The sequence below is a fragment of the Pongo pygmaeus genome, chromosome 6 (assembly GCF_028885625.2).
Source record: "Pongo pygmaeus isolate AG05252 chromosome 6, NHGRI_mPonPyg2-v2.0_pri, whole genome shotgun sequence".
Classification (NCBI taxonomy): domain Eukaryota; kingdom Metazoa; phylum Chordata; class Mammalia; order Primates; family Hominidae; genus Pongo; species Pongo pygmaeus.
In genome coordinates, this window is record NC_072379.2 from 157278015 (window position 1) to 157293612 (window position 15598).

At 49.8% G+C, this 15598-nt stretch overlaps 1 protein-coding gene across 3 annotated transcripts in view; it reads right to left on the reverse strand.

The window, feature by feature from the left end:
* PTPRN2 (protein tyrosine phosphatase receptor type N2) overlaps nt 1–15598 on the reverse strand; it is a 1025817-nt gene that overhangs the window by 535616 nt on the left and 474603 nt on the right. The window lies entirely within an intron of this gene.

Here is a 15598-nt window from a genome sequence, read left to right on the forward strand (position 1 = left end):
ACCCCTTAAATGTCTTCTAAGAAGTAAATCCCCGGAACAGACAGGAAGTGCAAAGAGGACCCAATTTAGGTGGGAGAGGGCAGCTAAGACTGTTGCTTCCTGGTCCCTGGGAGGTGCCTGCACTGCCATCTAAGCTGTGAAACTGGGTACCATGTAGCCCAGGGTCCCTTGCTGTCCCCACTGCAGCCACACACCCTCCACCACAGGCTCATCCCAAGGCAGCATATGACACCCAGGCTGTGGATTTTGCACCCAAAATCCTTTCAATCTCACGTGTATTTTTGATTCAAATATCTCTGCTCATGATACCTTAGTCCCAACCTCTGGTCTTCCTCCTTGGGATTTTTGCTCATTCTCCCAGCCAGGGCCAGCTCCTCCATGTGCAAGCCCTTGGTGAGGAGGACTGTCGTGCCATTACGAGGCAGCACAATTACCATCCTAACACCATGGCTGAATATTCCACGTGGAAGTCTTAGCATCACTTTGAACTCAACAAGGTCTCCCTTGAATCAGCGCCTGCTCAGCGTTCTAACCTTATGGATATTCCCTTTGTCTTCCTTATGCCAGGAATATCCAGCTAGTCACCAAATTCTGCGGAAACCCTTGGAAAATGCACCACGTCCACCACTGTTTCTTGGTTCCCAGTGATCCTTCTAGCCCAAGCCTGTGCCCTGTCACAGCAGAGCTGAGTGACTTCCTGCGTCCAGCTCTACTGCACGCAAAATGTCCTTGGAAGCCACCTCCAGGGCTGACCATGGAGCAGGAGCTGGTGTCTTCTCGATCCCAGGCCCCAGGCCTGTCTATGGTGCCTCGGCTGGGCCCTCTGCTGGTCCCCACTATGGGCCCTCAGAAAGGAGGAGGCCACTCCCTCCCTGGACTGCAGCTCTCCTGCCAACAACGTCCCACTCTCTCATGAGTGCTGAGTTCTGCCACCTCTCAAAGCCCTACTCTCGAGTGAGCACCATGAGAGTGGCCGATTCTCCCTGTCTCCACAGTCTTCCAGAAGGGCCCTGAGTGCCTGATATTTAGTGCTCAAATGGCACACTGGACGTTTTATAGATGTTTTCCTTCTTCCCGAGTGGAGGATGGGCTCTTTGAGGCATGCACGATGATTTCTGCCATGGCCTCACCCACGCAAGAGATGATCAATTCATATTTGTGACCAGTTCAACATTTCGGTTGAATGGTTTTCTAAAATTAAGAGAAAGTCCTCATTAACACAAGCAGCACTCATGTACCCCTGAAACAACGCTGAGGACAGAGAGCTCAGCCACAGGGCTTCAAGCTTACACACAGCATCTGTGAAACTGTGAATCTCGACCACATCTGAAGATTCCCTGACAGATGGGACTGGAATTTCCTAAACCTAATTTTTCCCTCAGGTGCTGAAAGTTTTCTCTAAAGGCTATGAGGAGGTTCTTGGTTCCTCAGAGTCCAAAGACCCAGACCCCTATGCTATGAAGAAGCATGTGATCCATACATGCCCACACAGGAGAGGCCCACACAGCCCATGTCCTTCCTCGCACACAAGCCAAGCGTCACCAACACATGGGGCTGCGGTCGTCACCAGGGAGTGCTCCTGACACCCTCGGGGTACATCTCGCAGGCGGTGAGCACCCAGTGACCACTGCCATCAGCCCCAGTGAGACCCAAGTGCCTGTAGCCACGATGCACTGAGCCCTGGCTCTGGCCCTTGTGCTCTCAGGAACCCTGCAGGAGGACGGGGCATGAGGAGCCGTCTCCAGAGGACACTCAGAGGGTCGATAACGTGACCCCAACTGCATAACCTTCCCTCACTTGAATACATGCAGGCTCTTCCCTAAAACCCATAGTGGCTGCTCTGAGGTGGGAAGAAGTCTCTATCCCGAGGCCCCACTACAGGTCTAATTCTGTGAGTCACTGTTCTGTGGCCCTCCTGGGCCCTTCCGCTGGGCCTCAGTTTACTCAGCTGTCAAGTGCAGCAAGGCCCACAGGTCCTCTTGGACTTGCTCTGGCCCAGGAGACCCTGGTTTTCAATAAACTCTGGTGCCCAGGCCCAGCGGGTCTGCAGTAAACAGGGGCGACACTGGGGGCTCCAGAGCTGAGCTGCTGGCTCTGCCCCCGGCACCATCAGCAGCAGAGATTCCTCCCCACAGGAAGAACTTGCCCTGGCATTTGTTACCAACCCCACCCACCCCCCCGCCCCCCACGTCTGCTGTGCAGGTGGCAGATGGCTGAGTGCTGTGTGGTCCAGGTGAGAGGCTTCTGGGGAGGGAGTGAGGTCAGCCTTCCCACTAACTTCTTTCTAACCAGGGAGGCTTGGTTGTCTCTGCCATCTTGTTTAGCTTTCTGTCTCTTTAGACATTTGGGGAAAATTGAATAAATCCCACGTGCATATTGCCAGCATCAAAAGGGGAATTTCTGTACTAATCAGGAAATAAAAAGTAAAACAGAGATGCCTAGAGCCCTGCAGAGTCTCTTAGGAGCAAGTATTGCACCTAATATTACAGCTCTCAGGGAGAAAACACCCATGACGCCCATCCATACCCACGACACCCATCCACACCCACAATGCCCATCCACACGGACGCCCATACACTCCGACAACACCCAACCACACCCACGACGCCCATCCACACAGACACCCATCCACACCCACGACGCCCATCCACACCCACGACGCCCATCCACACAGACACCCATCCACACAGACACCCATCCACACCCACGACGCCCATCCACACCCACGACGCCCATCCACACCCACGACACCCATCCACACCCACGACGCCCATCCACACCCACGACGCCCATCCACACAGACACCCATCCACACCCACGACGCCCATCCACACCCACGACGCCCATCCACACCCACGACGCCCATCCACACCCACGACGCCCATCCATACAGACACCCATCCACACCCACGACGCCCATCCACACCCACGACGCCCATCCACACCCACGACGCCCATCCACACCCACGACGCCCATCCACACAGACGCCCATCCACACCCACGACGCCCATCCACACCCACGACGCCCATCCACACCCACGACGCCCATCCACACCCACGACGCCCATCCACACTGACGCCCATCCACACAGACACCCATCCACACCCATGACGCCCATCCACACCCATGACGCCCATCCACACCCACGACGCCCATCCACACCCACGACGCCCATCCACACAGACACCCATCCACATCCACGACACCCATCCACACCCATGACGCCCATCTACACCCACGACGCCCATCCACACCCACGACGCCCATCCACACAGACACCCATCCACACAGACACCCATCCACACCCACGACGCCCATCTACACAGACACCCATCCACACCCACGACGCCCATCCACACCCACGACGCCCATCCACACCCATGACGCCCATCCACACCCACGACGCCCATCCACACCCACGACGCCCATCCACACACACGACGCCCATCCACACAGACACCCATCCACACCCACGACACCCATCCACATGGGTGTTTTCTTCGTCAGGCACATTGTAACCACATGTCCCGGCCTCACACACAGTTAGAGCACTTCCTTCCCATTCCTGCTTTGGCTTTGAAGCATACTGTGAAATTCTTCGTGGCTCCCTTCTCCACCAGGCACTCCTTACACAGTGCTCACCTATCTAATTACGGACCTGCTTAGAAATTCCAGGGGCCAATTTTCAAACAGAACAGGCAGAGAGACCCAGCTGCAAAATCCTCCACTGAGGGGGAGTTAGGAACAGGTAGCCCACCGCTCCCAGGCTGAAGCCACGATGATACAAACCAGGCCTCCGCACGACGAGATAGCCATCAGAACAGACACACAGCCTGGCGTCCTCCTGCACCACTCCACACAGCTCCACGCCTTTTCCTCCTTAAACCCCTCACTCAGCCAAAAAGGGGGAATGGTCTGTTAAAGGCATGAGCCTGGCCATTCCCCAACTGCCAGCGTTTTATTAATGACTGCTTTCCTCCGCCCATACCTCACTCTCATGCTTTCGGCCTCTGAGTGGCAAACAGCTGGACTTGAGCCAGTTACAACACTAGGAACACCAGTCAGCACTCAGCACTGTGCTGGAGACATTTAAACAACAAAACCACCAATGAAAAGCACAAAAAATGTGGAAAATGTGGCACGTAACAGACCATGAAGAGGAGCCTTGTTTTACAGTATGAGCTGAAACGAGAAGGCGGAGCTGTCCTCTCCCACCTGAGCACAGGCACGTCAGGCAACCTGAACTTCATGGCTCTGTGTGTGTCCCGGAATGACTTTGGCATAAGCATTGATTTGGGGGTTACAAATTAATTTGCAAATACAGAATATGTGAATGATCAGGATCATCGACTGCCTAGCACCTGTGTTGAAGTGCTTTCACACACATCAACAACCTTATTATCTTCTTCATATTTTTCAATTTTATACTGTAGAGAGGATGGGAGCACTGGAGCTTAAACAAGGCTTGAGATCCAATTGTTTGTTTAACCGCCACTTCCTCGTGGGGCGATTTTGCACATTACATTATTTACCCTGCAAAATCGGGGGAACAAGACAAACCTTGCAGGGCATTGGAGGATCGGGCAGGATAGCTGACATGCGACAGGGTTCCCTCTGAACCAAAGCTGTCAGTCTGTGCCCTGCTCAGTCAGGAGGGGTCTGCTCCTCCCCCGAATTCTTCCATAAAATCCACTCTCTAAATTGACTATGCCTTGTGCGGGTTCACATAGCCCCCACACACTGTACTGCTTTCTCAGGGAGCCTGGTTGCTTTCCTTCTGGAATGATGTGGTTGATACAAGAGAAGGGATTGTCTCTTTCCCGACCCTGGACCATGGAGTGAAGATCTCATGAGGAATCTGTAAATGGCCACTTCAGGGCAGATCTTGAAAGTGTCATCCCAACGGTCATGCCAGGCACACCTACGGTAAGAAGCATCTGATGTGAGAGCATGTGGAATTTCTGAGTCATTGTTCCTGGGAGAACCATCCACCTTTTGACAGTCAAATTCACTTACTGTGAAAGGTGACTCCTATTTAGGGTGGAAGAAATGCCAAAAAGGAATGCTGCCCACTCAGATGCAAACCCTTCTTCCCCTGATGAAAGAGGGAGTCTTCACACAAACCTTCTTCCCCTGATGAAAGAGGGAGTCTTCACACACATCTTTCTTCCCCTGATGAAAGAGGGAGTCTTCACACACATCCTTCTTCCCCGATGAAAGAGGGAGTCTTCACACAAACGCTTCTTCCCCTGATGAAAGAGGGAGTCTTCACACAAATCCTTCTTCCCCTGATGAAAGAGGGGGTCTTCACACAAACCTTCTTCCCCTGATGAAAGAGGGAGTCTTCACACACATCCTTCTTCCCGTGATGAAAGAGGGAGTCTTCACACAAACCTTCTTCCCCTGATGAAAGAGGGAATCTTCACACAAACCCTTCTTCCCCTGATGAAAGAGGGAGTCTTCACACACATCCTTCTTCCCCTGACGAAAGAGGGAGTCTTCACACACATCCTTCTTCCCCTGATGAAAGAGGGAGTCTTCACACAAATCTTCTTCCCCTGATGAAAGAGGGAGTCTTCACACAAACCCTTCTTCCCCTGATGAAAGAGGGAGTCTTCACACAAATCCTTCTTCCCCTGATGAAAGAGGGGGTCTTCACACAAACCTTCCTCCCCTGATAAAAGAGGGAGTCTTCACACACATCCTTCTTCCCGATGAAAGAGGGAGTCTTCACACACATCCTTCTTCCCCTGATGAAAGAGGGAGTCTTCATACAAATCCTTCCTCCCCTGATGAAAGAGGGAGTCTTCACACACATCCTTCTTCCCCTGATGAAAGAGGCAGTCTTCACACAAACCTTCTTCCCCAATGAAAGAGGGAGTCTTCACACAAACCCTTCTTCCCCTGATGAAAGAGGGAGTCTTCACACAAATCCTTCTTCCCCTGATGAAAGAGGGGGTCTTCACACAAACCTTCTTCCCCTGATGAAAGAGGGAGTCTTCACACACATCCTTCTTCCCCTGATGAAAGAGGGAGTCTTCACACACATCCTTCTTCCCCTGACGAAAGAGGGAATCTTCACACAAACCCTTCTTCCCCTGATGAAAGAGGGAGTCTTCACACACATCCTTCTTCCCCTGACAAAAGAGGGAGTCTTCACACACATCCTTCTTCCCCTGATGAAAGAGGGAGTCTTCACACAAATCTTCTTCCCCTGATGAAAGAGGAAGTCTTCACACAAACCCTTCTTCCCCTGATGAAAGAGGGAGTCTTCACACAAATCCTTCTTCCCCTGATGAAAGAGGGGGTCTTCACACAAACCTTCTTCCCCTGATGAAAGAGGGAGTCTTCACACACATCCTTCTTCCCCTGATGAAAGAGGGAGTCTTCACACACATCCTTCTTCCCCTGATGAAAGAGGGAGTCTTCACACACATCCTTCTTCCCCTGATGAACGAGGGAGTCTTCACACACATCCTTCTTCCCCTGATGAAAGAGGGAGTCTTCACACACATCCTTCTTCCCCTGATGAAAGAGGGAGTCTTCATACACATCCTTCCTCCCCTGATGAAAGAGGGAGTCTTCACACACATCCTTCTTCCCCTGATGAAAGAGAGAGTCTTCAAACAAATCCTTCTTCCCATGATGAAAGAGGGAGTCTTCACACAAACCTTCTTCCCCTGATGAAAGAGGGAGTCTTCACACAAACCCTTCTTCCCCTGATAAAAGAGGGGGTCTTCACATAAACCCTTCTTCCCCTGATAAAAGAGGGGGTCTTCACATAAACCCTTCTTCCCCTGACGAAACAGGGAGTCTTCACACACATCCTTCTTCACCTGATGAAAGAGGGAGTCTTCACACACATCCTTCCTCCCCTGATGAAAGAGGGAGTCTTCATGCAGATCTGCGGCCTAGAGCCCTCAGAGGTGTGATACTCAAACAATGTGTTCACATGCGTCCTATGAAGAATATATTAGGAGAAACAAAAGCTATTTATTGCCACTAGGAGTCAACTCCCAATTGGGCTGGAAATAACATGAAAAAATATATCCTTGAGATTCTACAGAATTCACTGACTTAAAACTACCTTTAACCAAAATAAGCAAACCATATATGTTGTACATAAATAAGAGATCATTTCATCACTGTAATTTTAGCTATAGTTACCTCTATTTTAAATATCATTCCATTTATTCCTGAGTTCTTTATCACTCAGTGGTTCCACTTGATAGTTTACTACATATTGATAATTGCTCATTTCTTTTTATGGTCATAAAACATGCCAACAAAGAAGAGAAGTGACATCTAGCATTTTAACACTGATTTTATTGCTTATGTTCTAGGATACTCCTATCACTCAAGACTTATGAGACAAACATACCAGCCCTCCATCAACCAGACTGTTGAGTGTAAGAGTTCTGCATAAAAGGCCTTTTCTTAACTGAGGACTATTTGGAAATCTCTTTTTCCCCTACTTTTATGAGTGAAATAATTTAAAAGTACATATAATTATTTGCCTTTAGAACATCAATATACTGATGTACTAATATTTGTTGTCTTAGCAATCATATATCTCAAGGTGATTTTCTGAATATTAGTTTTCAGGGCATGACACTTTAACCACAGGAAAGAAAACACTGAGCTCCATCTGTTCTTAGACCAACCGTCCAGTTGAGAATGAAAAAGATGAACAATCTCTGACAAAAGCTTCCATGTTTCGGAAATGGTTTTAAATAAGAACTGAGGCTTCCATTTGGTTGGGTTAGTCTGGGGGTTGTTATTTCTTTATAGTAATGACTTATACATAACACAGGCTTATCTGTATCAAGTCAGCCTTTAAGGGCTACAATAAATGTAACACATTTGACTGCAGTTTTCTGAATAGACACTGCCTAAGCAGTAGTTAACAAGTTTGTAGTCCGTTTAAATAAAGACAAGCCTCAGGTACTAGATTCCCTTGACTTTTTGTGGATAAAAAGAAGATAGCCAAGGCATATATGGCAACAAACATAGTTTTAAAGTTAATCATTTAATGTTGATGCTTTACAACCAACATAAAAGTAAATGTTTCTCTTTTCAACTGGTGAATTTTCTTGAAATATTATTTAGAAATGAAAAAAAGAAAACTTCTGTAGACTGTTTTTTGTTTTTTTACTAGAATGCTCTCTGTTGGCTTGACAGACTGACCTGTGCTTTGTCTATTTGACACCTGGATTTGGGGTGAAGCCTATAACATGAATAGATGGGTGAGTGAGGGATAGGTGATAGATGGATGGGTAGAGAGATGGTTGGGTGAGTAGTTGGGTGGGTGAGGGATAGGTGACAGATGGGTAGAGAGATGGTTGGTTGGTTGGGTGGGTGGATGGGTGAGGAATAGGTGACAGATGGATGGGTAGAGAGATGGGTGGGTGGGTGAAGGATAGGTGATGGATGGGTAGAGAGATGGTTGGGTGGGTGGATGGGTGAGGGATAGGTGATAGATAGATGGGTAGAGAAATGGTTGGGTGGGTGGGTGAGGGATAGGTGATAGATGGATGGGTAGTGAGATGGGGGGGTGGGGGATAGGTGATAGATGGATGAGTAGAGAGATGGTTGGTTGGGTGGGTGGGTGGATGGGTGAGGGATCGGTGATAGATGGATGGGTAGAGAGATGGTTGGTTGGGTGTGTGAGGGATAGGTGATAGATGGTTCAGCAGAGAGATGGGTGGGTGAGGGATAGGTGATGGATGGGTAGAGAGATGGTTGGGTAGGTGGATGGGTGAGGGATAGGTGATAGATGGGTAGAGAGATGGTTGGGTGAGTGGGTAGATGGATGAGTAAACGGGTGAATGGGTGGGTGGAGATATATATATACAAATATATACATGTATATGTGTGTATATATGTATATACACACATATACATGTATATATATGCACATATATATACACGTGCATATATATACATATATGCGTGTGTATATATATGTAGGTGAGTGGGTGGGAGGATGGGTGGATGGATAGATGGGTGGGTGGACGGATGGGTGGATGGGTGGGTGGGTGGATGGACGGATTGGTAGAGAGATGGATAAGTGGATAGATATATGGGTGGCTGGCTGGCTGGATGGATGGGGAGGTGGATGGATGGATGAAAAATTGATAGGTGGGTGGTTTGGTGGATAGAGATATGTATGTATTTATTGCTTATATTAATTCAAACATAATTAGACACTTTCTCAAAATACTGTTTATAGCTTAAGAATCATTTTGCATTAAACCTTTCCCATCTTGTGGGCTATACATTTAGTGAATTGCTCTGTCTCTTAGTCAGTATTATGTTCAGAGAAACACAGTGCTAATAAAGGTCTCAAAATTATCAAACAAAATCATAGTGATTTAAGAGACTTACTATATCTGGCTGCACATAATTTGAGGCCAGGTAAAACCTGGAAGAGCTCACTACACACAGTACATGTTTTAGGGGCTCCTTAAAGCCAGCCCCTCAGTCTTGAGGCAGAGGCACAGGGGAACTTCCAAGAAACCAGCCCTGTGTCTGGCCTTGAGTGGGCGGACGCAAACCAAGAGAGCACGCTGCTGTGGTGCTCAGTAACAACCATGAAATTTGACCTAAGGCAACTCGTTTGGCAATGCCCTATTTTATAGATGAATAAGTTGAAACCCTTGTAGTTTTAGGTGCTAGCTCCAAATAGTCCAGTTTTAATATCAACGCCACCACTAGAATCACAACTTTGGCATTCTTGGCTGAGAGCCTTCTGCGAGGCACGAGGATAAGTGTGAGACCCACACACAGGCCTGCACCACTGTCCTTTCCTGACTCTGCTGCTGGACCGACCCCCACACTGTAGACCCACATGCAGGCCTGCACCACTGTCCTTTCCTGACTCTGCCGCTGGACTGACCCCCACACTGTTTGTGCTTTTGCTCCCTGAATTGTTCCTGATGATAACTTGCCTCCTCCAGTCTTGTTCCTTGTTCACTGGCGTCCCTCACTCTAGGGAAGCCCACGGCTTGGTGCTGGGCTAATCCAAGCTGCCGACAGAAAACCAGTAAAAAAATGAGCTCACGTCTGGCTGCTACAGAATTCTCTTTGCATGCCTCATTCCAGCTATGTCTTCTTACAGAGGAGACACCGGGAACATAAAACTCCGGAATTCCACGTGGATAGCATAATACATACCTACTTTCCTAACACACACTTTTCATTTATCACATTTCCTGCACAATTGTATATTCCTGCCTCCCGTACATGAGGCAATAACTTCCCAAAATATCTAGCCTGAGAGCTTACAAAGGAGGAAGAACAGAGAACCAATTGTTATTTGAATGTATGAGGAAACAAAGACACACAAAGTTATTGCAAGATAATTTAACATCATGCAAGCCTTAATGAAAACATAATTATTGATGATGCTTTATTTTCTTAAAGCATTGAGCAACTGCATCACTGTGCAGATCGTATCTTGTTTGCAATTACTTTGCCATTACATGAGATTCGGGAAATACTTTCTGTGCCAGGGAATGTCTTGCCACATACTTTTCTCATGGAGTATTTGGAAGAAAACAGATGGTTCAATATGTATGCTTTGCCTTTGAACTTTAAAAGCATTTGCCTCATTTGAAATTCTACTGCAGGCTGTTTTCCTGTTACACCTGCTGGGTGGCATGACTGGTCCCAAGAGAAGACCCTTGTTCCCCCAGCACAGGGGTGGGCTGGGTCTCACCAGGAGCAGCAGAACGCTCGCCATTCCCGAAGGACCAGGGCCACCTCATCTGTGTTTTTTTGTTTTGTTTTTGTTTTTGTTTTGAGACGAGTCTCGCACTGTCACCCAGGCTGCAGTGCAATGGCGTGATCTTGGCTCACTGCAACCTCTGACTCCTGAGTTCAAGCGATTCTCCTGCCTCAGCCTCCCGAGTAGCTGGGATTACAGGCACCCGCCACCATGCCCAGCTAATTTTTTTTTTTTTTTAAGTAGAGATGGGGTTTCACTAGTTGGCCAGGCTGGTCTCCAACTCCTGACCTCGTGATCTGCCCACCTTGGCCTCCCAAACTGCTGGGATTACAGGCGTGAGCCACTGCACCCAGCCCCCATCTGTGCTTTCTATTGCAGCTTTGCTCTCATTATGCTTAAGGATTAATGAGCTACACAAACAAATGACTGAATTATTAGTGACTGACATTTAGAAATAGAAGCATTCACCCAAGAATTAGGACCAAGGCTTTTTTCCGAAGCCTCAGCAGCTTGGCCACAGCCTTTGGTGCTGTAGCACATGCAGGAAAGGTGACAACCCCTCCCCGAGTGTTTCTGAGGGCTCCACTGCGCAGTCCCCACCATCCTTCAGGGTCTCCTGGGCACTGTGGCTCACTCTGCTTTTGTTTCTTGTTTTACTTTTGTTTTTCTGGACACTCAGGCTGCTAACTCCCGAAGGCAGCTGCCAGCCTTCATACAGCTCCAGTTTGCAATCCCCAATGAAATGTAATGCACACTCATGGGCCAGCATCCGCGGTGGGGGGAGCCGCTGGGTCCTGTAACTGGGGCGGGTTTATATTCCTCCCTGCCTTGGGTTGCAGGTCTCACTCAGCCTTTCCTGCAGGTGGTGAGTCCTGAATAACCTGCCCCGCCCATCTGCCCCAAAGCCTCCTGCAATCAGCTCATCCGCAACATCTTGGACTGGAGAGGCACACTCAGAAGAGTGAAGTGATTTTTGTTTGGTCCTGGTAAGAAAAATAAGAATAACGCCAAGCAGGGTATCTAGTATTGATGGTGTAGGTCATAAATAAAATGCATATTTTACCACAGTGTTTGGTGTCATTTCTATATAAATCTAACTTGTTCATGTGTTTACACATTTCTTGGCTTAGACATTTTATTATTTTAATAATGTATGTGGAAAGCTACTCTTTATTTGGTGCTAAGTATCTGCATATGCAGGGCATTTAATTCTCACAACTCTGAAGTAGACATTATCGTCTCTACTCCACGGAGGGGCACACTGAGGCCAGGTGGCTTCAGTAATCTGCCCAGGGTCTCACGGCAAGTTGAGAAAAACGGAATCAAACCCATGTGCCTTTGAATCCAGAGCCTGCCCATTCTTTCATGGAATCATTCATTTACTCATTCAACAAATAAGCCCCTGTTATGGGCCAGACACCGCTCTAGTCACTGATGACGCGTGATTGAGCAATACAGACCGAGGCCCTGCCTTCAAGGAGCATAGCAGTGTATACTTTCCGGTTCTGGTTTTGCAGAGACGAGGTCTCACTATGTTGCCCTGGCTGGTCTCAAACTCCTGGTCTCCAGTGATCCTCCCAGTTCAGCCCCCAAAGTACTGGGATTACAGGCGTGAGCCACTGCACCCGGCCAGGAGATAAAGATTCAAGTCCTATGGATGAAAGTGCCATTACAAGAAAGCTCAGAGCTGCCTGGGAAACTCCTCACTACCTGGTATCCAGCACCCAAATCCAGCGTTCACCCAATGCTTCACACTTGAAGTGCATTGGAAAGTCTAGAGAAAAGAATGGGTTCTTTCTGCCAATCTGAATCCATTAACAGTAGAAATTAGAGTGTTTTCTTCCTAACAACAATGAAATAGCGCAATTGTCCAGCTAACACGTATTGCAGACCTCCACAGCAGATGCTATTCTAGCTTTTCCTAGAGTTTCTGCAACCCTGTCATAGCCTCACGACCATATACATAATTTGTGGGGCCCTTTGTTGAAGAACTGCAAGAGATGGTACCAGCAAAGCATGAACCATGTGTGGGGCCTCTAAGAGCCGGGTCTCAGCCACACGCCCAGGCCACCTCCATCCTTGTGGGGAAACTGAGGCTCAGGAAAATAAGGAACCTGCTCTCCTCCTAAATGGTCACATCATTTCATACTAGGAAACAAGGCTCCACCAATATTTTAAACACAAATACCTTCCATCAAATCATGGGATTCACTTAACCTGAGAAATGCCACCTTTCACTCAAACAGAATTATTATTTGCAAATCCACAGTGGTCTTCCCTTGTTGTCTCATCTTAAAGATGGGACGGGGGAGTTTTGACATACTGTGACATTTCCTTGACATTCCTTATTTCCAGGAAAACCTCATGTCACTGTCTCGAGCCACTAGCTTGCACCTTTGCAACTGCTTGCAATATTCAGACAGGGCACCGAAGGCGAAGCCTGGGCTCCATTTGGGAAGGAGAGTTACATAACATGAGGCCCCATTCCCCACCTTCCTCCCTTGGCAAATCCAGAACACAGGTGAACAGGTAGCAACATTGCCAGTGAGGGCCGGAGTCTGCAGGTGGTGGATACACCACATGGAGATGCAAATGCCATTTACCCAGACCCTCTGCTGGGGTTCCTGGGAGTTTCTCACTGCCGGGGGCTCTTGGCTTTGAGTGATATTACTAACCCACAGCACTGTCGCTGCAGCGGTTAATCTGCGCTGCCCTGATGTGTAGACAGAATTATCCAGGGCTTCATAGTCATCGAGGCCACAGGGAAAACCAGAGAGCCAAGCCAGGGAATGAAGGACCATTCTCACCCCTCACAGGATTCCTGCTTCCTACAACATCTTTGTAAATCCCTTATGCACAGGGACAAGACTAGGGGGAAAACAATCACAACTCTGCGCCTGGAAACTGAAACATACTTTCCAGAAGTTTCCCTGCAAACCCCAGGGACTTCTCCCACTGGCAGGGTGGGAGAGGGGCAGGCACTGGGGAAGGAGGTGGAGGGGCCCGGGCAGCACTGGGGTTCTCACAGAATCCAGCAGGCACAGTCATCTCCCGCGCCCCATGCACAGAGAAAACCCCAACAAGCAGCATCAGGGTTCAGAATTCCCACTGCTGCCTCTTCGGTAATGACACCGTATTCATCAATCCAGTAAATCACACAGATGAGAAAGTAAACGCTTCTGGCACCAGGAGAGCACATGAAGACTGATCACAGAATTAGGCTGCGTGCCCCAAATGCCCCGGCGGTCCTCATGGCTGATGTGGGAGCTCCGCCGAAGCTGTCTGGAAGAGAACTGTCACAGAGCCCGTCTCACTGTGGACTCAGGGGCTGGTGGGAATGTGTCTTTGGCATTCTTTTTCCCAGGAGCACTGCCCACCTCCCCGAGATTCTGCGGAAGGCAGACTGGCATCGATCACCACCGCCGCAGACAGCCACAACCACGTCGTAAAACCCGGCTGCGGTCACTGCGGGTCTGCTGGCATAATTACATCACATGCTAATGCAGTTTTAATGGTCTCTAATGATGTCATAAGAAATAATGGGTTTATCTGACAGCTACATAACCACTAACAAAACATATTCAGCATAACTAGCACTGCCACAAAACCACAGGAGAGTCTGAGAGTGGCAGCTTGCGCATCCTGTCCGCCTCTTTTCCTTTCCTGGAACAATGAGCAGCTCCGAGAACATGCTCTGACAGGCAGCACCGCGTGACCGTGTCTCCCGCCTGTCAGAGCTGCTCCCCTCGAGACACCAACGAGGCACAGCCCACACCCCCATCCGTCCCTCGAGCCGGTGCATTTGCCAAGTGTGTGCCCGTGGCTGCTGGGCCCGGGTGAGGCACAGGACACGGAGGTAAGGCTTGCGTGCTCCACTGCACATGAGCACACACGCACACAGGCACCAGAACTCAAGACCCAGGCGTGGGGCAGCCTCCGCCTGGCCAGGACTGGGGACCTCGGAGAAGGTGCTGGACACAGCAAGAATCAGACTTCAGCTCTGAAATGTGGGCAGGGGACCAGCAAAGGATCCTGCAGGTGAGGCCACCGGGGAGGTTCCCTGGGGAAGAGGCGGAGAGGTCCAGATTCTCGAAGGCTCTGAGGGACGGGCGGCGGGACTCAGGTTTGACTCTGTAGGAAAGAGGGGGCCGCCAGTGTCCTAAGGCGGGAGATGCCCGAGAGTGATGCTTACCCAGGACTGCGTCTGGCAAAGCCCAGCCCTGCTCTCGGAGAAAGGAGAAGCCATCTGTGCTCAGAGTCCATCTTCCGACAGCGAAGGCGGTGGCCAGGAGGGCCGGGGGCAAGGAGCAGGCACGGGCGAGGCCCAGCTGCTCTGTGAAACCAGAGGCTCCCGGAGGCACAGCCTCCCCTGCCCGCCCCAGCCTGGCATTGACAATCCCACCATTTTGCTGGGACTCTGTGAAGGCGAATGGGGTTGCTTGGGCTCCATGACTGGAAGAAGAAGGACGTTTATTTCGTGAGCACAGGATGCTCCTTATGGGAGAGGAGTGGGAGAGATGAAGCAAAGCATGACCACCGAGGAGCTGGGGAGAAAGCGAGAAAACAAGGAAGCAGTGGGGGACGTGGCACGGGGCTGGGGGGAGGGCCGGAGAAGCTGGTAGAAGGTGACAGTGCGGAGTGCAGGGTTCCTGGGTCCTTGAGGGGAGCCGGGCTTCTCAGTCTTGAAGACCCACTTCTTCTCTGGCCTCATCCCCGGGTTCCGCATCCTGGCTGCCTCCCCTCCCTCCCCCCACATCCCCTGCTGCCTCCCCTCCCTCCCCCCACATCCCCAGCTGCCTCCCCTCCCTCCCCCCACATCCCCTGCTGCCTCCCCTCCCTCCCCCCACATCCCCTGCTGCCTCCCCTC